The sequence below is a fragment of the Triturus cristatus genome, chromosome 4_2 (assembly GCF_964204655.1).
Source record: "Triturus cristatus chromosome 4_2, aTriCri1.1, whole genome shotgun sequence".
Lineage (NCBI taxonomy): Eukaryota > Metazoa > Chordata > Amphibia > Caudata > Salamandridae > Triturus > Triturus cristatus.
Window position 1 is genome coordinate 767,384,944 of NC_140586.1, and position 24,987 is coordinate 767,409,930.

Below are 24,987 nucleotides of genomic sequence, written 5' to 3' on the forward strand. Positions count from 1 at the left end.
TGGTCAGATTGTAGTTCAGGTTGGTAACGAGGGACCGTTGGATACCATATTGGTTGAGGGTCATGAAACCAAGGTTTTGTTCGATTCTGGGGCTAAGATTACTATAGTGTCTAACAAATTTTTTAAGGACAATTTGAGTGCCAAAGTCAAACTTCTAAAGGCAGACATCCGTCCTACTGCGTATGGTGGAGATCCTATTGAATTAAAAGGATATTTTGTGGGTCTTATTGAGTATCAAGGGCGGTTTACCTCTGGCAATATTTATGTTTCCAAGAAAGGGGATAGCATAATTAGTTGGTGGCACCAAAAGGATCTTGGTGTTATGCTGGATCCTAATAGTTCTCCTCCAATCATTCTTAAGGAAAGAAGCTCTATTAAGGCTGTTGGTCACTCTTCCTTGCAGACTCAACTTATGGAAGAATATCCACAAGTTTTTGGGGATAGGTTAGGGTGCTTAAAGGGATATTGTCATAAGATAAGATTAGCTCCTGGATCGGTCCCGATATCCTGTAAGGTACGTAATGTACCTTTCACGGTTAAGGATGAAATGCTGAAAGAACTGGAGAAACTTAAGTCTCAAGGCATCATTGAAGAAGTTGAAGGAACTTCTTGGTTGGCTCCGGTAGTAGCCGCAAGGAAAGCTGATGGGTCTCTGAGATTATGCATTGACCTCAGGCAACTGAATAAGTGTGTGCTTGTAGATAAATACCCGCTTCCCAACATCTCTGAGCTTTTGAGCATGGTACGTGGTGCAAGGGTTTTTAGTACTATTGATTTAACTTCTGCGTATCACCAGATTCTTCTTGACCAATCTTCCAGAGATTTAACTGCTTTTGTAACTCCTTTTGGAACTTTTAGATTTGTGAGACTTCCTTTTGGGTTGGTATCCGCTGCCTCTGTTTTTCAGAGGGTGATGGAGAAAGTGTTAAAGAATGTACCGGGAGTCTGTGTCTACCAAGACGATATCCTAGTGTATGGGATTGATGAGATTCAACATGGGGAAAGGGTTCGTCTGGTGTTGGATAGACTCACGTCCCACAATCTTACCATCAAACGTGAGAAGTGTAAGTTTGGTCTCGATAGAATTAATTACTTGGGTCACACCATAACTGCTGATGGTGTGGTTCCCAAGACGGAGTTGGTCAACACCATCAATGATTTGGCTTCTCCTAGTTCTAAAGAAGAACTCATGCGATTTCTGGGTATGGCAGAATATTATAATAAATTTATAAGAAATTTTGCAGATGTCACGTTTAATTTGAGGAATTTACTAAAAAAAGGAGTGAAATTTGCGTGGGATGAGTTATGTGAAAGGGAATTCAATGACATTAAGCGTATGTTACAGACTGCTCCAAATCTTCGTAATTTCGATCCTTCAAAAGTTTCCATCATTTCCACCGATGCCAGTCTTAAGGGACTTGGTGCTGTTTTATATCAGGGTGGCACTAGTCCAGAGAACACCATCATGTTTATTTCGAGAAGTTTGAAGGGTGCTGAGTCTAGGTATTCAGTTATTGAGAGAGAGGCGCTCGCTGTTTATTGGGCCATTAAGAAACTCAAGAAATTTCTTTGGGGCACTTCTTTTGTTATAAGGACAGACCACAAACCGTTATGTGAGGTGTTAACGAGCAAGGGCATTGATTCCATATCTCCTAGAATATCCAAATGGATTGTTGGTCTGCAAGGCTTCAATTTTACTGTCAAGCATGTCCCTGGTTCTGATAATTTTGTTGCTGACACCCTTTCGAGACTAGTCTCTACAGAGCATCCTGAGGTTTACACGGATCCTGCTTTTGAGAATTCATATGACTTTGTTTGTGTGGTTGATTGTAAAGTGATCTCACGGGAACGTTGGGTGAATGCATGCAAAGATGATGAAGTGATTCAGGATGTTCTTCTTCTGATTCGTGATGGTTGGCAGAATAAGGAACAAGGGAGTTCATCTGTGAAAGAGTTTTGGTCTGTGAAGGATCAACTCTCTTGCTGTGAGGGTATGCTTCTGAGAGGCCACAGATTAGTCCCTCCTTTATCTCTTAGGAAGGATGTTTTGGATCTAGCTCATGAGGGACACTTAGGGATTTCTAAGACCAAAGAAAGGGTTAGATCTAGTTATTGGTGGCCTGGCCTTGATATTCAGCTAGAACGAATGGTGAGAGAATGTGTTCAATGTTCTCTCAGTGAAAAGGGTTTAAAGGTCAGAACGCAACCCATGGAGAAAAGATCTCGTCCCAGTGGTCCCTGGAAGGACATTGCACTTGACATTCTGGGTCCTGTACATGGTGATGGGTCTGACACTTACATTATTGTGGTTATGGATCTTTTCTCAAGGTGGCCGGAGATATCTTTTGCAAAAAATGTGAATACTGATACAGTAATTGATTTCTTAAAACTACTTATTTCTAGAGAAGGCATACCAGAAACTTTACTCACGGACAATGGTGTTCAACTTGTCTCAGATAATATGGAAAGTTTTCTAAGTAATTGTGGAATAATCCACAAGAAATGTGCTCTGTATCACCCAGAATCCAATGGGACAGTTGAGAGGTTTAATAGGGTGTTAAAAGAAACAGTGTCGTTAGCAAAACAGAGTGGTCTTAATTGGAAAGAAGAAGTCTCAAAGAGAGTTTGCGTATATCGCTTTACTCCTCATTCTACAACTGGGAAATCTCCTTTTCTTCTGTTTCGTGGGAGGCTTCCTGACACATTTTTAGAACCTCCATGGGTTAATAAATGTCTTTCTTTGAGAGATGGGTTGACAGATCTTACATCTTGGCAAGAAAAGGAAGATAAGAAGTGTTTAAAGAGCAAAGAAAATTATGATGTGAGACATGCTGTCAAGGCAACTAAGGTTAATGTTGGTGACTTAGTTAGGATCAAAAAGCCTGGTTTCTCTGTTTCTGGTGCTAAGTTTTCAAAACCGATAAGAGTTATTAAAGTCTTCAACAATGCTGTTAAAACTTCTGATCATAGAGTTTGGAATTTAAGTCGTGTTGCTATTTGTAGTAACCATGACTTTGCAAGTGCCCCGACAGATAATCTTGGAGGTGGTTCTGTATCGTCATCTGTAAATAGGCCCAGCAGGGTTTCCCGCACACCTGCATATTTGGATGATTATGTTGTGTGATAACTTTCAGGGTTTGTTCAATGTTTTTTTTTTTTTTTTTTTCATCCCTATATATAAAAGAGGGAGATATGTTGTATAGTTACTTCATGTACTTGGTGTTTTACGAGCCCTGGTCTGACATGCTGGTGTTCTAGAATTGTTAGTGGCTCAAGCTGGGATTGGAATGTAAGACAGCAGATTGAAATGAGCTTGCTGTCGGTTGGGTGGCTGAGCTGTGTTATACATTGGATTTGAGAATAAATCTACCTTTGAAGATTTCCTGACTCCTGTGACCTTCCTTACTGACGAATCTACCTTTTAACACAATGTTATCTTATTGGAGAGGTAGGCCTAACAGTAGTGAAGAACGAATTTGTGAGTTTTTGAAAGGCAGGACATGTACAAATTAAAAGTACATGTCAATTTTTTTTAATGCAATGCACCCAGCCCTATGGGCTGTTTAGTGCCTACCTTAGGGGTCACTAAAATGTATAAAAGGAGAGTTTTAGGCATGGCATGTGGTTTATTTTGCCAAGTCGAATTAGTGGGTTAAAATTGCTCACAGGCTGCAATAGCAGCCCAGTGACATGTTTTAAGGGGCTACTTAAGTGGGTGGCACAATATGTGCTGCAGGCCCACTAGTAGCATTTAATTAATCTCCCTTTGGTATATTGAATATCTCTGTACAACATTTGTACACATGCAATTTCAAATAGATTTCCTTGTTTGTGGAGTTGCTCATGAGGAAAGGGTAAGCTAAATTTCTCTCACTCACAAGAGCAATTTACAGTGACAGAATCGATGCAGGTTATGCAACATGGAATAACCTACTGAGAAGACTACTGCTTCTCTGTTCAGAACCTGTAGCACAAGTTGTGTTGGACCCATCCACCCTACTCTGCTTTGTCTTCTTTGTATTGTTTTGGTCACTGCCCGTTGATATTACCATACTTTCTTTTGTTTCCATTTTTTATGGTTGAGCTTTTATTTTCTAATTTTGATATTTAATTTTTATAATTTTTTTAATCTTTTCATCATGACCAACCGTGACAAGACCCTAAATCTTTTCATCATGACCAACCGTGGCAAGACTCGCTGCATCTGCAATTTGCAACCTTTTTGCAGGTGGCTGGGCTGGAGGACTGAGGGCATGAGTGCATTGTTTTTTTCGTCAGAATATCGAGGACAAAAATTATCCACCAGCTAAAATATTGCAGACAAAGTATTCAATAACAGAACACCATGAAGCTTATTATACATGGGTAAGCACATTTGCTCTTCTGATCACCACATCTACTTACCCAAAACAATAGATACATGTCGAACTTCTGCTAGTAAACCCCTGCTTCATTTACTGTTCACTTTCTCTAATAATTTTCTGATGTTGCTGCTTGTATTACCATATGTAATTTATGATATGGAAAATGCCTTTTCCTTCCAGATGTCGTCCTATTTGCAACGCAACTATTATAAACCTGCACAGTCCCATCTTAATCCTTGTTTTTCAACTGCAATTTATAAAATGCAATTTCTTGGCTTTTCAACCGGAAAACATATCTTTGCCTCATCACCGCAGGAATCCAATCATTTTTTAATCTCAAGAGTCTAGTGCATTTGCTGCTTATAATGAAGACACATTGTACTCATTTATGAGTAGATTATCACGCATGATATACAAGAGAAACAGGAACCTTCGCTTGTATCCTCAATGGTTGTTTGAGGTTTACCATATTGTTTTACTCACATGAGATCCAGAGGAACCACTTCGTTTTACTTTTTTTCTCTTGGAAAAGTAAATACCAAAAATAGCCTTCCAAATAGTATCATAATTTAGTATTTCAGAGAGAAATGAGAGCTAATTAACAATTTGTCACTTTTCTGGTACACTGTGCTGTGAACAACTTAAAACGCATGATTTAAATGCTGCCGAGACAACACTTACTCTGTTACTGGCACTGTGGCAGTGCGGAATTTTCCAGCACAGAGGCCTTCATGTGTCTTAGTCTTGGCACTGGCAGAACATACACATTCGCCGCACAGTCCCTGGGGAAAGGCGCTACTTCTCAGTTGATGTTACAGAAAGAAAAGACACTTATGAAGGTGGAGGTGGTGGAAGGAATGCTGGCTGCCAAAGACTATGCGTTGCCATAAAAGAAAAGAAAATAAATGTACGTGTAAAACCTAAAGAATTTCTTTCGAAATTAGGCTTATGAAAAATTAAAACGATTATAGTACAGAAACTTAGAATCAGGGCTAAAATATATTAGTCATAAAGATGTCTCGAAATGAGATAAAAAGCTAGTGTAGTAAAGAGCTACTAGTATCTAATATACAAGACACACAGGCTCCAAATCTGCACCACTGTGTATGTTCTTCTACTTGTTTCTACGCATCTTAATATGCACAACACTAAGCAAAACCTTTTATCAAAAAAGCCTACTAAAATAGAATGGGCTAGTAATAATCTCGATGGATCTTTCATAGCATTTACTGTACTCATAACTGATCGGGGGCATATCAACAAGGCAACGATAAAAAATGATCACCGCTTTTGCATCCTTTTTCGGACGAAAAGCGGCGATAATTTTATCGCTTTTTCAGCTAGGTCACGCATTCGCGTGAATCCTTGCCTTAGCGCCCTTTCCCGTAACGCCCACCTTTGCATCTCTAATGAGATGCAAAGTGGGCGTTCCGTCCCAAAATAAGTGGAGAAATGTCGCTAACCGACATTTCTCCAATTATCGATGGGTACGATAACAAGCATAGTGATAAGAAAAGTAGCGCTAACCTTGTTTTTCGCTACTTTCCTTACGCCTGCTTTTCCTTTGACTAAACAATGTTAGCCAATGGGTGGTGGATTATAGGGCTGAGACCACCCAGCCCTATCAACAAGGTATGTCGCCGTTTTCCATGGTATCAACTAGCAGTCCCTTGTGTAATATCGTTATTTGACAATTATCCTCCAACACATTTATACAGAAATCATTAGTATTTATTATTTAAAAAACATGTTATACATCACATTTAAAAACACAGTCTAAAATGGTCCCTACTTAACAGTTACTCTAAACAGTAGATTTTTCCTTAGCAGCACCAGAAGGAACCAATTGGGAATATATAGGGAAGACCTAAATACACAAATTAGATTTTCACACAGAAATCAAATGATAACATCATCCCGTTATGAGCCTGCATAACCGAGAAAACACCACATAAAAAGACAGTACACTTTGTCATATATTGCACATCCTCTTGAACAAAGCTAAAATTATACCACTTATGAGATACTCATACATTCATCTCTATAGGTCGGTACCCGTTCCTTGAATTGTGCCTTTTTTGCGTCGACGCGTTTCGATGGGCTCATTTGTTTGCCACTATCTTTCTCAAGACCATTGATGAGGGTTTTCTCAACTCAATGTTCAATATTTCGATCCTTCTTACGCTCTCAATTCTTTCTTATCTTGGGTAAATCTGCTATGTGCTCACTCTTCCTTTCTGATTGTGAGGAACCGTCCAACTTTTCTATTCATATGGCTGGAATCTTCGAATTGATCTCAGTATTGCACACGTTTTTCTTCGTTTCTAATCTTGTTTATATTTTACTCCAGACGCAGGGGAAACAGATTCACGTATATGGTGTTTCTCCCTGTTCTCTGGACCGCCTTCTCCAAAATCTGAGATCTGATTGCCTCAAATACACTCTTCTCCTTGAATTGAATCCGATAGGAATCAGAGACCAGAATAATCCTTGTATGATTCAAGTTTAAGGACTCGGTTATAAATTATCCGTTTTCTTTTTTCAAGACGCACAATTTCAAATGGTACGTCCTCAGCGAAGGCAGTCGCCTTCGCTGAGGACGTACCATTTGAAATTGTGACAAAGTGTACTGTCTTTTTATGTGGTGTTTTCTCGGTTATGCAGGCTCATAACGGGATGATGTTATCATTTGATTTCTGTGTGAAAATCTAATTTGTGTATTTGGGTCTTCCCTATATATTCCCAATTGGTTCCTTCTGGTGCTGCTAAGGAAAAATCTACTGTTTAGAGTAACTGTTAAGTAGGGACCATTTTAGACTGTGTTTTTAAATGTGATGTATAACATGTTTTTTAAATAATAAATACTAATGATTTCTGTATAAATGTGTTGGAGGATAATTGTCAAATAACGATATTACACAAGGGACTGCTAGTTGATACTTTTAAGAGTACCCTATTCCCTTGAGTACTACAAGGGGTCTCTCTCTTTTATTTTATATATAGCCGTTTTCCATGGAACATCGCGGAAAAACCAGCAATGTTCCATGGAAAACATCGCTATCACAGGAATAATTATCGTCATTGCTCTATGCGTTGGTAATACAGCGCTAGCATGGCGATAATTATCTGCGATAGCCGGCGATAAAATTCCTCATGCTAAGGGCGGCCAGCGATAATTATTAATAGTCTCTAAGTAATAAAAGACATTAAATGGTACAAGCGTTGTGTTTGTTCTACAAAGGCCATTTTCCATATGGAAACTGTTTCTTATAACACTGGGGAACTTAGATCATGTTATGTAATATACCATTGACGTTAATGTGATTCAAAAACGTTACTATGGTAGCTTCTGACTTAGTTTCAGGCACCTTTACTCTAACTATAAAATATGTTTCATCCTGACAGCAGATATATACGCTTAGAGACCAGTGGTGATAAGCGCTCTATAAGAACCATATAACATAACATAACATACGTACATACAGGGGCTTTTCATCAACTGGTCTGTTCAAGTGGCAATCTCGTTTTGATCCCTCACCCACCCCCCACCCCCACCTCCACCACCACAACACAGCTTTTGAAGGTCTGGACTTAGAGGCAACTTAAGGTGTCTTGCCAGATTATTGTGTTTTTTTCCAAATAAATTAATACATAACACACATACCGAGGATATAGCTCAGCAGTCTTCATCCTTTAGTTAAGTTGTCATTCCATTTTGCTTAGGCCTGCCACAGCGTAGAGCATGGGGCAGGGGATGAGACTCTTCAGCCTTGTCTTCTCTTTCTGTGAGTGATGAAAAATTATTTGGGAACTTTGGGGGCATCTGGCCTATAAATATTTCCCTTCTCTCCCAGGACTGGTGGACCATTAAGCACTTTCATAAAAAAAGCCTTTTTTTAACATTTGTCAACTATTATGAAACTTTTTTTTATCTTAAAAGGGGCTGCAGCACCCAACACACTGCTAAAGGGACAATGACTGTCGCTTTCACTTGTGTTTGCACGGCTGGCTATGTTTGAGTATTTTTTTGCCAGAAGCATAACAAAATATATTTCAAGATGTGCATGCATGTAGATACCTGAGCGCGCATGGTTGGCCATCTTGGAATGGATTCGAACACTTCATCCTTCTATACCAGTGGAGGCGACCAACATATTTTCGGCGCACTGGCCATCTTGGAAGAGGAAACAAGGATAATTTATTTCTATATCATCGAAAGACAGCCGGCAGTGCATGCACAAACAGGCAGCCTACTTTGAATGCCTTTGTAATGCTTTCTTGTTAACTAATGGCTACCCTCATTGGCAACACAAGGATTGACAAAGCCAAGGCTAAACCTCTTGGCTTTGTCAATACTTATTTAAAATGTTACTTCTCTTTGACAATGTATTTCCTAGCTATGTAGTAGTCATCAAGGATGTACTGGTGCTGATGAATTATCCTGTTAATATAGTCATGGATATGTGGAAATTGTATACTGAATTTTATACATGCCAAATCTAACAGTGGCAAGTTATTGTATTTATCTTAACTATTAATTAGATACCTTGAAGTATACTTGTAGATGGCTCCTGTCAATATTTTAAACAAAATACAATATTAGTCTATGGAGCCATTCACCACAAAGGGGTAAACAAAATTGGCAGTTTTCCCTTCACCAGGGGTTATAAAACATTTTTTTTAATGCCCCTGCTTATAGCTACAAGGCACCCTACCTCTGGGGCACCTAGGGGAGACCTTAGTTGTGACTCATATGTATATGTATAAATAAGGTAGATAATACTTTGAAAGAACCTTTAAATCCAATGTCAAATTTGCATATGATTACAATTACAAAGCAGCCTGCAAGGCAGGGCTGGCTTTTACAAAGATAGCAGGCAACTCAGAAGTGCGCCGTCTAGTGCAAGAAACCACTGGGCCTCTAAACCTCCTATTATATACTAGGGACTTATAGGTAGTTTGAATCCCCCTTAACTAGGAACTTATAGGGGTCTGTCTTTGCCAATTTCAATTACACCAAATTTACCATGTACTTTTTACACAGAGCACAGGCCCTATGTCTGGTTAGGAGAGCCCAGGGCATAGTCAGAGTAAAAGAAACAGCGACTAGTAGTCAAAATGGGGGCAAAAAGTGGGGGGGGGGCACTGCACACAGTTCCTGATTTTTCACACCTTTTTTTTTTAATTATGGAATGAGCCACAGGGAACAATATCACAAACACAAAATTGCCAAAACGTGTCCTGTATTACATAATTGAAAGGGTGTTATCAGTAACAGAGAAGCGAGTGAAAGCGCTCTTCACTTACCGCTCCTGATACAAAGTACAGCCATCTCCCTCTCGACCTCGCAACAGCGAGCGGTCCCGAGTGAGAGAAGGCAAAAAGCAGTGCAACGTATGTGTGTCCCTACCAAAATGGTTGCCCACTCGTTCTTGTTGAAGAAACGCCGTGGCCGGGGAAATGAATCATAAAAGATGTGGCTGGATAAAGTTAAGTGGTGCCATATTTAATCGCACTGCCCAGAGAGAAATGTAAAAAACAGGCCCACAAACTAATTGAGCATGTATCATATGTGTCATACAGTTAATAAACATTCACAAAAAACAAGGAGGTTTTAATCAAGAAGGTGACATTTTTCACTATTGATGTAAGTTATACATTTACATATCCAAATGTCATGCAATGGAGATCATGCCGTTGGTTAATATTCCCATGTGATGTTTTTAGTTTACTGTCCCCAATGTCAATGTTCAAACGGCATGATCTCCATTGCTTGACATTAAGAAAGCTTGGTTTAGAACATTGGTTTAACCAGTCCAAAGCAGTTTCAAAGCACCTCAGAAAATCATTAAAAGTTGAGTGCAAGATATAGACTCTGAACAAATGCTGCTGGACATGGGAATCAAAACAACCATGCAGCCGTCTTTTCAAAACAAGACCACTTGGACAATCCTCTCTGTATCAGTGGTGATTTATGCCTCTCATGGCGACTTTGTTCTCCTTTAAAACAAAGAACAGATTGTAGCCTAAATAATTGTAAATTAAATGCTTATGTCGCATGAAGATTCAGGGGATATTTTCACAATTATGTTTTTTTTACCTGTGGCGCTACAAGGACACACATTGCGTTCTTTCTAAGGGCAAAGAGCCTTAGAGAATAAGGAATAGGGAACTTTATCTCTGCACAAATAGGAGCTCTTGCCACCTAGGCAAAATATCGAACTCTTTGTGTAGATTTCTAATACTTAGAAAGGGGAAGGTTATCTTGGAGTAATCATGGCTGCTATAAAATAAATACATACACTTGCACTTCTTTATCCTCTAGACCTAAGTAGTCTGCTTATGCCACTACAAGGGTGTCCTTACTGGGTGATAAAGAGCTTAATAAAACCCCTATTAATGTATTGATTCATGGAAGAAGGGAGCGGTCTATGTAAATATCAGATGCCTAATGTAAACTGCAGTTCTAGTCTCTGCAAGAGCTATCATTCTTTGTTAGGTCTGAATACAGATATATTTAGCTGTTTTAAATACCTTGTGTCATCACTCCTGCAAGCAAGTAAAACAAGAAGTACAGAGAGCTGGAGTGAGATTTGGGTCAGTCACCTTCAGCCAAAGGCTTTTGTGTGTTTTTCAAGATTTGCCACCGTTTTATGGGGTGTCTGCCAAGGTCATGGCATTTCAAGGAGACCCATTGTTCATTTGTGATCACATTAGGTTTTGGTGATGGGGCATCTTAATAGCTTGAGAAGGTACTCGCGCTTTGCATCGCGCTATGCGCCTCAATACCGCGCTATCATTTTTAAAGCTACCCTTATAACTATTTGTGTTCTTCTTAGTTGTATTTTGCCCTGATTTTAATAGGATTTATTGTAACCCCCTCACCTGCACTCTAATCGGTTCCTTCACCGCTGTTTTGGTGGGTCCGGTCTCTGGGGTGGGATTGGCTTTGGGCGCCATCTTGGAGTGGTGGTCACTCTGGGTGGGTGTTGCTGACGAGCGGTCTAGCGCTCCGGCTGAGTGGAGGGACGCCTATTTAAAGCTCCCTCCAAAGCGCAGCGGGTACGTGCAGTGGGCATGCCTTCGCTGTGCCTGAGTCGTGCCAGAGTCCTGCCCGTCTGCGCCTGTCCGCGCTAAGGAAGCGCGGCTCGCGGCAGAACTCTGGACCTGGCCATCATGACTATACCTTTGAGAACTTATAGTAGGGCCGATCTACTGGCCCTTCGGGACCGATGTACACCCTGCGAGTTTTCGCCTGTAGTCCCGCTGTGTGGCCCATATCATTGTAGGTGTGGTGCTTGGTCATTGGAATCCCCCTCTCTTATACGCCCCTTGGGGCCTGTTATAAAGAGGGTAGGACAACGGGACCTGAGTATCTGGAGCTTAAACGTCAGATCTGTGGTAAAGCACCATCAGGAGGTTTACGACCTTCTTATTGATGGTTCGCCGGATGTGCTCTTTCTGACGGGAACGTGGCTCCAGGACTCTGACTCCTCGATAATTAACCTAGCCTTTCCCCCAGAGTATGCTATTTTCACTTTAAATCGGATGACTAGAGGTGGAGGTATTGCGATGGCCACCAAACGGTGTTATCCCTGCGAGTTGAAAGCCGCTGAACTTTTGGGGTGTGAGGGTGCCCTATTTAAAATAGCGTTTAGTCACCAGTTTACCTTCTCTGGGCTATTAATTTACCGGCCTCTGGGCTGTGACTCTGTTTTTAGGGCTGCTCTTCCTGAGTATATTAGCATAGAGGCACTAGGATGTGCAAATTTTAATGTTGTGGGAGATCTTAATCTCCATTTGGACTGCCCTTCTTTACCCTCTATTAGGAGCTTTCTGGCGGATCTTGAGGCTCTACAGCTCTCGCAGATGATTACTTTCCCCACACATAAAGGTGGTCATATTCTTGACCCGTTCTTCACAAATTTAGAAGGATTCAGAGTTCTTGGTTCCTCCCAGTTGGTTTGGACAGACCACATGCTGGTGAAAACGGCATGCTCTTTGTCTGACTCTCTTTTTCTATCTCAGGATAGACTTGTTCTTAAACGACTCTGAAACAAATTAAGACTGGAGGACTTTTACCATCAGCTCGAGAAGGTTCCTTTAGGTCCGCTCACCAAGGTTGATAGTGGATACGACTCCTTCTGTGAGTGGATATCTGGTGCCCTCGACTCTCTGATTCCTATGTGTTGGTCCAAGTGTCACCGGAAGGAGCCGAGCCCTTGGTATGACACTTCCTTGGCATCTCTTAAGAGGGCCTGTAGACAGGCCGAAAGATTATGGAGGAAGTCGTATGATCCAGATCTGAAAATATGTTATCGGGCCAAGGTCAAGATTTATCACAGGGCAGTGTGTCAAACTCGCGCTTCCTTTTATGCTCAACAGTTTCAGAACTCTGCCAATCCATCAAAACTTATTTTTAAAGTATTAAAGGACTTGATGGCGAAGAGAGCAACTGCAGTGGAAATATGCTCGGACTCACATTGTGAGGGTTTGGCCTCTTTCTTCCATGAAAAAGTGCAAGCCATCTATCGCACTTTCCCAACGGGTTCCCTGATGTTAGAGCAGGTTGGTCGCACCTTAGGTAAGGGGGAATGTCTTTCCATCTTACCCCCCTTAACTCTGGAGGTGTTTGACTTTCTCAGCGCCAAAATCAAGTCTGGATCTCCGGCAGACCCGCTGAAACCGGCCCAACTCAAGATCCTGGCACCGGTTTGCCGTACCCCGGTGCTGTCCTTGATCAACCTGTCTCTCTCTTCTGGAGTGGTTCCCGTTAGATGGAAGCAGGCAGTAGTCACGCCAATTCTGAAGAAGGCGACCCTTAACCCCCTTAAACCTGAAAGCTACCGCCCTATCTCCCTTCTCCCTTGGGCCACGAAAATAGCGGAGGCCCATGTGAATGCCACACTTACAGACCATCTTGGTAGGCTTAACATTCTCGACCCTACCCAGAACGGGTTCCGTGCGGGTCACAGCACGGAGACGGCCCTTCTCTCGATGGTCGAGCATCTGCGTTCCGTGCTGGATTCCGGTCGGATGGCGGCACTACTGTTATTAGATCTTAGTGCCGCCTTCGACACGGTCTCGCACGGGATTCTGATTCGGCGTCTTGAGGAGGTGGGCGTTTCTGGCTCCGCCTTGCACTGGTTTTGTTCCTTCCTTACGGATAGGTCATTCCAGGTGGCGATCCCGCCCAGTAAGTCGTCATCCTACCCGCTAGACCAGGGAGTCCCACAGGGGTCTTCACTGAGTCCCACCCTTTTCAATCTGTATGTGAGACCGTTGGCTGCGGTCGTCAAGCGGTGGGGCCTGACCATGGTCTCTTACGCAGATGACACGCAGCTGGCGGTCACATTGAATGGGGACCCAGACCTGGAGGCTCCCAGGTTCTGTGATGGTCTGCGGGAAGTGGCTAACTGGATGAATTCCAACTGTCTCCAGTTAAACACCAAGAAGACGGAGATTATGGTGGTTGGTAAACAGGTGGCTTTGTGGGATGACAAATGGTGGCCTTCGGAGTTGGGTGTGACTCCCTTCCCAGCGGCAGAGATAAAAAACTTGGGGGTGTGGCTTGATCCCTCTCTGAGTTTCATCTGTCATACCAAGAAGGTGGCGGCTTCTTGTTATGGCATCATCAGAGGACTTCGACCCATCCTCAAGTTCTTTGATGCACCCACAAGACAGCTGGTGGTCCAAGCATCAGTGCTGTCCAGGCTGGACTATGCCAGCTCCCTACTGGCGGGGATAAACCAGTCAGAATCTCTGCGGCTCCAGCGGGTTCAAAACGCTGCGGCCCGATTGGTGACAGGTCTGCCTAGGCGATGCTCGGTGTCCAATACTCTGCGCTCTCTCCACTGGCTCCCTGTGCAGCAGAGGATTAGATTTAAGGTTCTCTGCTTTGCATTTAAAATCCTAAAGGGTACTCCCCCACAAATCTTGGAGAAATTGCTGATCCCCTATGTCCCCTCTCGCACTCTTAGATCGCTAGGCCAGAACTTAGCAGTGGTCCCGCGTTTTAAGTTGAGCAGAATTGGTGGCCGCTCCTTTCGAGTCCTGGCAGCGAGTTGGTGGAATTCTCTTCCTCCACAAATTCGGGCGATCGATGAGCTCCTTCAGTTTAGACGGGCTATCAAGACCTTTTTATTTGTTTAGCTCATCTGTTGTGTCTCGTCTCCTTTTGTCCGCTTTTAGTGCTGTGTTGTGTTCACCTTCTCAAAGCGCCAGGACGCCCCTTTGCTGGGGCAGCTGTGCGCGGTATAAATAAAAATAACATAACATAACATAACATAACATAACATAGTCTTTTTGTTAGGGTGCAGATGTGACATGACAAGTCAACATAAGGGTGTGTTCTTTGATGTATAATTTTGCTGACACAAAAACATTTGAATTTCTGATTTAATGCTGATTTGTGTAGGAAGTGAGCATTGTTTGGAGGCCTTAAACTTTCGCAATGAGACTGTGTTTTTCATTGATCACTAGGTTGTTCATTTGTTATACTTTGGTATCATCATTATGTTGTTGGAGTTATGCTTCTTTGTTCACAAAGTTGTGCACACACGTAGACTATCATAGATCCAACAACCTAATCACCTTTCTCTATATTCTACAGCTAATACAAGGTTTTGAATTGATAAGGTGCAAAAATAGTGGCTTTTGGCAACTTTGTTCCTCATGAATTTGAAGTAGTGCATATGAGTTTGGGGACAATTCGTTGGCGTTATGCTTAACGCATGCCTCGCTGTCTGTGGGATCTGTATGTTGTCTGAATAAAGCCAACATTACTTCACCACATTGCTTACTGGTCGTTACTACACTTCGTTGGCAACGAGCAGATCCCACAAAGAACCCAAGCAAGGAAAAAAAACACTCATCGGAAATCTGCTGAGGAACTGTCCGGTAAAAAAACAGTGTCCAGTGCGAGGTAACGCGTGTGTACAGTGAGGGTGTCTGGTCCCACCACAGCGGTATGCAGCAAGCTGAGGAAGGTGCGCAGACACAGCAAAACTGATCAATCTGAAAAACGAGATTTGTCATCAGCGTCGAGGATCTGGCAGACGGTGTGGAAGGCGTTGCCCGGGACAAATGGGAAAGAAGGTAAAGGTGGTTCCTCCTGTTTCGTTGGACCTACGGTGCACGCGGCTGACCTGTGGTGTGGCAGGCAGGCAGCAGCACCACTACGCACAAACGTTATCCTGATACCAGCCTGTCTGCCATCCTCAACTTGCGAGAACATAAGGAAGGTGACACACACATCCGGAAATATTGATGAAGCGCTAACCCACCAACAAAGGCGAAGTCTGGTACAGTCTCCCCGCCCTGTGAGGTGAAGTTCCCCTTCAACATCCTGTCAGCTGTGGAGGGGAGACTTATCATCATCAACGTGTAAGGGAGTTGCAAGTAACCGGCGCATTTAGAGCTCTCTCGTCCCAACGTTTCAAGTGCCCACTGACGAGCGTGTGGAGGGCTCTCATTGCAAAAGTTTTTTTAACTCTCTGTTTTATTCTCTTTACGTCTTAGTGGGATAAGGTTTTTTTTTAAAGTCAGACTTACGAATCACCGTCTCTCTCCCACTAACATCCTTGCTCCAAATCGAACACCACCTACTACAGAAATAGTAAGAACGTGTCTCACTATGTTATTCTACAAACTCTTAGGAGAAATGTTGGCAAGTTTAACCTCTTACCAAGAAAAGTAGATATCTCAATGTGGAAGCTACAGCGCGGTTTAGCACACACTTTATAGTATATAACACTCATACTGGTGTCTAATTTTAATGCAATTGGGTTTTCTTTACTACGTGCAAATTACATATTAATGTATGGTAACAGTGTGATGCTTAAGGGAAAAAACTAGATAGTTCCACCAAAATAAACAGCATGCCGGCAGTTCAACCACCACCACCTTTTCTTAACTTAAGAGATCCTCCCTTTAGCTGGCGTCATTGGCTTGACGCATTTGAAACATATTTAGGGGCAATAGGAGCACATAATTTCAGGCCTGAAAGAAAAAAGTATTTGTTATTGCATTCGCTAGGTTTTGAAGGGAGAGCAGCTCTTAAACACCTTCCAGACCCCGGGGGGTGCTGAAGAGGAGATAGATGAATACCAAGAAACAATAAAGAAATTAGCATGTAGATATGATGTCCAGCCGAGTATAGTAGTAACTAGACATAAGTTCTTTAAACGAATACAAATTGATGAGGACGTTGATACATATATTACTGAAAATTAATAGCAGATTGTGAATTTGAAAACTTTAGCAAACAGTTGGTACGCGACCAGTTTATTAGCGATTGCAGTGATAAAAACATTAGGCAAAAACTTCTGTCCTTAGGGAATTGTACACTTGATGATGTTATCTGCATCGCCAAGAGTATGGATACAGCTCTAGTGTCAGTGAAGGAATTAGAGAACAAAACCTTAGAGGTAGTCACACCTGTACACGTCAACTAACCCAAGAAAAAGAGTGAAGGATTTCAGAATAGCTTTTTCAAAAGGACAGACATCTGCTTTCGGTGCAGTTACCCTACACACAACAAAAATGGAAGACCGTGCCCTGCAAAAAATGTTGTATGCAGATTATGTGGAAAAGTGGGGCATTTTTCAAATGTATGCCAGGGGCAGAGAAAAGAGCAGGTCAGGGTTAGACATTTGAAGGACACCAGTGACAGTGCTTTGGAAGACCTTATGTCAGAGATGAAAGACATGGTTCTAGTGGTCAGTGAAAATGAAGTCACAACCGGTGACCCAGCAGATTGTGTGGATCCCTATGCCAACATCCTTGTTGGTGAGAAGAGTCTTCGACTTCTTGTGGATTCAGGTGTGCACATCACCATCATTACCCAAACGCTATTGATCGCTAATTGGGGGGAGAGACAGTTGTTACCTCCAGATCATGGACCAGTATTCTACGAAGGTCATAAAATTGATCTGCTGGGATATTTTGAAGATATCATGGAATTTATGGGCCGACGCATCCATGGAAAAATCTACGTAGCTATCAAAGGCCTAAACATTCAAGGATGGTTTCATCAATGGCTGTTGGAGATGATGCTATGTCCTGGTGCCAAAGAACAGGTGATGGCCATACGTGATTCTTCTCAGGTTGAGGCGCTGTTAAACAATTTTCACAAAGTATTCTCAGGAGACATCAAGAGTCATCCTAAGGTCAGGGTGCTATGTAATTAAAAAGCAAAGACATATGCCTTTATGTTTTACATGTCCTGGTACTGACAAGCAGCCTATTTTGTTTATTTCAATACTGTGAGGCCTACTCCTCTCTTTGGCTAGCATTGGAAAATCCTTAATGCAAGATGTAATTCCTGATCAGATAGTAGTAGCTTTTCCATGCTTTATATGTTTGGAATGGTAATGATAAATCCTACTTCTGGTGAAGTTGGATTTAACATTACTGTATTAGAAATGCCACTTTTAGACAGTGGCCAATTATCAGCACTTACTGCTCTATGTGCCTGACAGCCTGCCTCCAATACACGTCTGGACTAGGTGACAGCTATAAATTGCCCATTCACTCTAGACAGCCACAACACAGCAAGGATAGGTGTGTCTGAGTGCCCTTCTATATACGTATGTATTCTGATGGCCTTGCCTGGGCAGGATGGAAGGGAGGGGCTCACACTCCACTTCAATAGGTAGTGTTGTGTCCTCACACAAAGGACTGATCAGCCCCCACAGAAAGTGTGGCATACAGTACTGGGTTGAAACTGTGCACTTCAGCGAGCTGCTTTGAAGTCACCCCCAACATCAAAGGCACTTTTGGGGATGAGCATTGGGTCGCTGACCATCTAACAGTAGACACTACTGGACTTGTAACTGAAGCTCCACCAGAAAAACTGCTGTGCTGATTAAAAGACACATCTTTGAACTGCAGACTTGGAAGGCCTGGTTTTCACTTGTGTTGCCCTGCTGGTTGCTACTCTCTGACTCTGCTGAAGGAGAGCTGGACTCTGCCTTCCCTCCAAGTTATGCACAAGGGCTTGTTGGCTTGCCTCCTGTTTCTTGAGACTCAGGGATTTCAAAGTCTAAACCCTTCTTCCTGTGCCTGGCTCACTGGAAGTAGCCCAGATACTTTCAACGTGGATTTCGATGCATCTGCTGTCTGTGTGTAACAGAACCAGCGTATTGACCCAGATTCAGGAGTAAAACAGGTACATTCCATTGAATCAGTGCTTTGCCTTCAGAGATAGAAGCATTAGACAGCGTATTGCTGCTGCTGCAGCTTGGTGAGATCAGCCCATCCCCTGGACTGCATGGTAGAATCTGAAGCATCCCTCAACGCCTCTCGAATCTAGAACCTGTTTTCAGAACTGATGCATCGCCTTCACTGTGTGTAGAAAATCAAAGCATCAGCTTTCTTTGAGCTGTTGGGACTTCGGAGATTTGAATTGAGCAGGGCTCACAGCAGAGGAAAAGAAAGGGTTGCCGAGCACTAGGGCAATAGGAGGAGTTTTCGGATTTCAAGGTGTGAGCAGTGAGCACAGTAGGCATTGAGGGTGCACTGTCCTCTCACACCCTGTTAAATCCCAGGTACGTCCTTCCCAGTCTCCTTGTATCAGGGATTAAGTGGGGTGAGCACCCACGTGTCGTCGTTTCAGGATACTGTTGTATTTGCATATGCAAACTCCATGCCCAGCCAAAAATCACCCACTTCTACATGGTACATTGTTCGCGGAAAATGGTTTCATTCAGCATGAGCCTTCCGCCATTATCATGACAACAGAGGTTCAATGGCACAAAGGATGGATGGGAAGCTGTTATCAACTTTAAAGAAACTGCTTATTAGTTTACCGCCCTCGAAGCATCTGCAAGCCAAGCCTGCTTATTTCACAAGTTAAGTGCCTAAGCATTAATTGCAGATCTGTATATCACATTTAGAAAGTCATTTAAAGAAAGTTCTAGTTTTCACTCTGCTAATTTCAGGTCAAATGTTGTCTCAAGATTTTGATTACCATGACGATGTTGACTGTCTGTTAGTCTTTTGGGAATTTACTCTGTCGACCTTTGTGTGCATGCAGAGAGCATCTCACAGTAAACTATCTGAATCTGCATATGTAAATAGTGTCCTGTGGTTATGAGATGGACCAGTGGATAAGTGAGGCTTCTCCAAGGCCGAGGGCTTGGCTTTGAGTGAAAGGAGACCCTCGTGTCCTCTTTCACTAGGTTTAAAGACATTGAATGGATGATGACCTAAAATATAAACTGACGGAATTTGGGGCACAAGCTGCTTTGCTGTTTGCCCTAATACTTCTGGTTTTAAGTAGGGGATTTTTTTTTTGAAAAGCAACATACGGCATATAGGTATTGTAAACATAATCAATGGCACTGCTCATATTGCCTACATGAGCTGTTAAAAGTTTCTAGGATTGTGACAAAAAAAGTGCAGGACTTTGCATAGAGCAGGTCCTGGCTGTAATTGCCCCATTTCCAGCTGAACGTATGACCACAACTTCAATGTTTGGCGATTTACATTATTTCTAGGGGTGAGTAGAACTCTGCAGAATCTTGTGACTTTTTATGTAACTCCACAGAATTCAGCAGAGTGAAACGCCACAATGTCTGCCCCCCCTATTCAAAATCCAAATGAAAAGTGACCAAAGGATAAACAAAACATTGGGAGGAGCCTTCTGGACAGGAAGAGGAAGTTGGAGTCTCCGTGGCACTTCCTTCCTATTAAAAAAAAAAAACAATGTGTTTCTCAGTCATGAAGTACCTGAATCATCTATCCTGGTAGAATAGAAACACAAAAATCCAGTTTAGAGCTAATTTTGCTGCTTCTCAAGTAGAAAATCTACTCAAAAAGCAGTCCTCTGAACGCAACAGCTCATGACCGCCAGTGTTAGAAAATGTCACCAGAAAGCATCCTAGCGACCATAAATCTCGCTTGGGGATGCCAAATCCAATTAGATCCTGTGGGTTCACTGACATCAGTCTAGCCAAGGGCCTTGAAGGTTTGAGCACGCTTTCTGTGCCTGGCAGAATTCCTCCCTTTTGGGTCCTCCTGCCCCATGCAACTCAGAGTTCTTGATGGTCTCTCAGGGTAGGTTCTTTTATTGTTTTAGGCTACTGATTCTCTCCCTGGGGATCAGATTCCTTCAGGGTTGCGTGACGTTTTGAGGTTGGCTTTCCAGGCCTCATGGCTTTTGTCATGGTTGTGGAAACCTTTGCCATTGTTCCAGACTCCAGGCTCCCTTAACTTCCCTAATAGGCTGTCTGGGCTCTTGAGGGTCACACACCCACTCAGGCACAACCAACGTTTTTGCATGGGTCCTCCTTCCAATTTCTGCCCAAGCAGACTGTAAGAAAGTAGGATCTGCTCCTCATGGTTACCCCCACGTTTTGCTTCATGTTACACTGTTTTTGACTAGTTGACTGGGATCCTGCTAATAAGGACCCCAGTCTATCTGCTTTCTCCCTAAACTGTAATGTTATGTACTTTGGTACACTCCAAATTGGATACTGGAGAACCACTTACTTAAGATATAGGTTTAATATATCTAAGGGTCACTACACTTAAAACCTATAACAGGCCTTGACAATCCTGAAGGCATGGAGCATGAGAGGATGCCACTGCATGAGCAGGACACTCTTGCAGCCTACGGAATCCATTCTCCCAGACTGTTAGTGCTGCAGCCATTTACGACATATAGAGTGGCATTATGCGACCGCGTGATGACCAACTCGAAAACCGCTGAAAGTAACCCTTTCGTATATGGTGGCAAACATTGTGGAATCATACCCCCACATTGGTAAACGGTGTGGGAGGTATGATTCCACCCCTCAGAAACAAGCTTTGTAGATCTCTGGTGTTCCCGGTACCAGCCTTCTAGTCCCGCGCAGCCCAAAAGGGTTGCTGCCTACCAGAGACATATTTCTGCCCTCCTGCTGCTGAGCCAAGCTCGAGCAGGGTAAGGCAGAACAATAGGCATCCTGTCACAGGGAGCTGTAACCACCTCCCAGACAGGAATTAGTGTATAGGCCTGGGTGGATGCGCTTGCCAGCAACCGAAAGTCTGCATGAGGGGCACATTTGGTGTCTGTGTGCATAGTCCAGTTCAAACCAGTCCTGGGAGCCACTGGCTCCTGCTCTGGCGCGAAACTGGACAAAGGACATGGGAGTAACCTCCTCACTGTCCTGACCCTCCCTTGGGAGGGTCCCCTGAATCTGTTCAACCCTCTCTCATGGGTAAAAAAGGGCTTACCTGGCTGTAGGACTCTAGATTCAACATGGACAAGATTCTGATCAAGAAACCACTGACCTTCGACCCTCTGGACACTCTGGACTTCGCTGGACTTCGTTTGGGCCCGACTTCGTCGCCCACTCTGTCCAAAGCATCATCTGTGCCCGTACACCAAACAGGCTCCATGCAGGACCTATGGAGCATCAAGGACAACCAAAGACATCTTCCTTAGAGTGAAGGAGTCACTCCCCTGCAACTGCAAGCACCGTAATGCGCTGACCGGTCTGTTGATCCTGAGCTCCTATGGACTCCGAAGGCTCCAGCAACACGGGAGGTGGGTTTCCAAGTCCCTCGAGGTCTGAGCGGCCCTCTCACCAAGTTTGAGTTCAGAATCCTTTGTGGGGGCTGCAATAGTTGTACCCCTGTGCACCGCACACTTTTGTAAGTGCACATGCTTGTTGGCATTCCCAAAAAAAGTGCACTGGGCTCCGAGTGGCAGACACCTCTGGCACCATTTCTACCAAAGTGCACCATGGGCTGTTGCTTTGTAATTCTGCTCGAAGTCCCCTCGCGACTCCTGTGCCTCCAGCCTGTGGGTCCTCATGAGGGTCAACACTGCTTTTCTTGGGCTCCCCTGGTTGCTCCAGGCTTGCCCCAACTCTCCTGTGTTTAGTGAGTCTCCTGAACCTTGCTTGTCCAAACCGTAACCTTGCTTGGCCATCTTCGTGGGTTGCCGCTACCAAGGCTTGTTGGTGTTCCAGCCGGACACCAACCACTCAGCACTTGGCATCCTTTGTTGGACAACTCGTATCCGGCTCCTGGTTGTCCTCAACATTTCCTGGTCCAGGTGGCTGCAGAGTTAAGAACCCCATCAATGCACATGAAGCACTCAACATCGGTGGTCATTCGTCTACAGAGCCCCTGGTCACTCCTGAGTGACCCAGACTCTGTCCCTTCTGCTTTCAGGTAATCTTTGACAAGAACCCACCTTTTGATTCCAACTGACAAATTTCTTCTTTCCCGCAGTGGCATCTCCTCGAAGTCCTCCATTGAGATCGAAGGCGGTTTCCGACACCACTTCAGCCCTATGCACCCAGCTTCCCTGGGATAGGTAGCTCTGGTACTACGGTATCCACGGGTGGGGTGGCTCTCCAACCTCCTATGATCCAAAGGGCTTCCACGGAATCATCTGGGAATGGTCCTCAAACTTTAAAACTGCAACAGCGACTCTCCCATAGCATTGTACGCCGCATGCGGTCGTGTTCTCACACTGCACCCGTCCTCTGTAGGATGCCTACTTACTCACCTTGGGTGGTTCCTTGGGGTACCAGTGATTCTACATCATCTAGACACTGTCTTGACATGAGTCGTGGTTCTTATACCACTATTTTAGTATATTGTTTGGTCTCGCCCTGGAGCCCACTGTGTAGAAGTGCTACTTACAATTGTTTCTGTGCTACAGTATTGTGTGCTTTGTGTTTATCTGTGTGTAGCAGATACTGTGAAGTATTTGGAGTGTGTTATAATAGTAAATACATATTTTTATAACTACTGTGGTGTTCTCCTTTCATTTAACCAATACAATAAGGTTGCATTCTGGTAAAACAAGCTGCTTAACATTCCTTCAAGACTAAGCCTGAAGCCTGCTCTCCACAACTACCACTTGGATAGCTTTCTAAGGTTATCTTTGACCTCTTAAATCACCATAAGGATTGTTTGGACTGGTACAAGGTGCCGACTTTAATTAGTCGACTACATATACAAGGCCAACTTATCACATTGGTGTGCAGCGGTTGGGATTCCAGACTGCATTGTTTTACCAGATAAATCTTTGTATTGATTAACTGAAAACCACTAAGTACTAGGTACATATAATACTAGCTTAGAATAGGTAAGTTCTACTGCACTTAGGGTTGGGCAAGTCAAGGGTCTAGCACAACCTTTCTCCAACCTCAGAGAGTTTAGTTCCCACTAGTTTAGGTAGGTGCAACACCTCACCACACTTAGTATGTCTTCTAAAGGAGATACCAGTGGCTCTCTGCCCTCTAGATACAGTAAGCTTACATTCCAAGAATTGAAAGCCCTGTGTGCCTCTAGAAAGCTGAAGACAGGCAGAAGTGCCAACACTCAACGTCTATTAGAGATGTTACGTCTTGATAACCTTAGGAAGACCTATGGGTCAGATGAACAGGAGAGAGTGGGTGGGACAGGGAATGAGGACCGGTCTGGAGGTGACACTTATTATGACCTAGACTCAAACACTGGCCAAGAGGACCAAGATGGTTCCTACCTGGATAACTCAGATCTCCAGGGAGGTGATGCAGGCCAAGATGGCCTCTCTTCACCCCTCTTGGAAGAGTGCAGAGTTTACCAAGGAGATCTAGATCTCCCTCTGCATAGTCTAATCACTCAGGACAGTCAGTAGGGACTGCTGTATCTAGCAAGTCACTCTTATGACAGGGAATACCAATTTCTGGAACTTGAGAAGGCTAAACTTAGGCTCAGGCAACAGCAATTCACCCTGGAAAAAGAGTCCCTAGAAGTCCAGAGAGCTAGAAAAAAAGTTGGGACTAGAGTCCCATGGTGGCAGCAACAGTGTCCCTAGAGTTAAAGAACATTCATTTGACCATGGGAAGCTGTGCAACATTGTCTCTCCCTACCATGTTGGTGATGACATCCATAAATGGATAACTGCTTTAGAGAGGCCCTTTAAAGTTCAGAGGGTCCCTGAAGAGCAGTGGGCAGCCATCTTGTGGCTCCCCTTTGCTGACATAGGTAGAGATAAGCTCCTCACTGTTAGAGAAGAAGATGCTGGCAACTATTCAATCTTGAAGAGGGCTCTCATTGATGGGTTTGGCTTAATCACTGAACAGTACAGGATTAAGTTCAGAGATACCCAGAAGACACAGAATCAGGATTGTGTAGAATTTGTGGATAGTGCCATTAAGGCTCTGTATGGCTGGTTGCTTGGCAGCAAAGTGAATGATTTCAAGGGATTGTACAATTTGATTATGAGGGAGCAGATCCTTAATAATTGCCAGAAGCAGTTGATGCATTAGTACCTGGTTGACTCTGATCTGACTTCTCCCCAAGAATTGGGAAAGAAGACAGATATGTGGGTCAGAACCAGGGTGAAGCAGAAAAAACAGAACAATGGTGGTGACCAAAAGAAGCAAGATGCTAAAATTTCAGATAAGTGAAGGGACAAGGGTAAAGATCAAAAGTCTTTATCAGGGCCCCAAAAACCTGCGTGTGGGGGGGGGGGGTCACAATCCAAAAAGTTAAAGGCAAAATAAACCTTAGTGTTATCTCTGTAAACAGAACACACATTGGACAAGAGATGCTGATTGTTCAAAAGTCAAGGAAACTCCTCCTACCACCAATGCCCCTAAGACAACTGTGCCCCCTAGCACAGGTGCAGGTG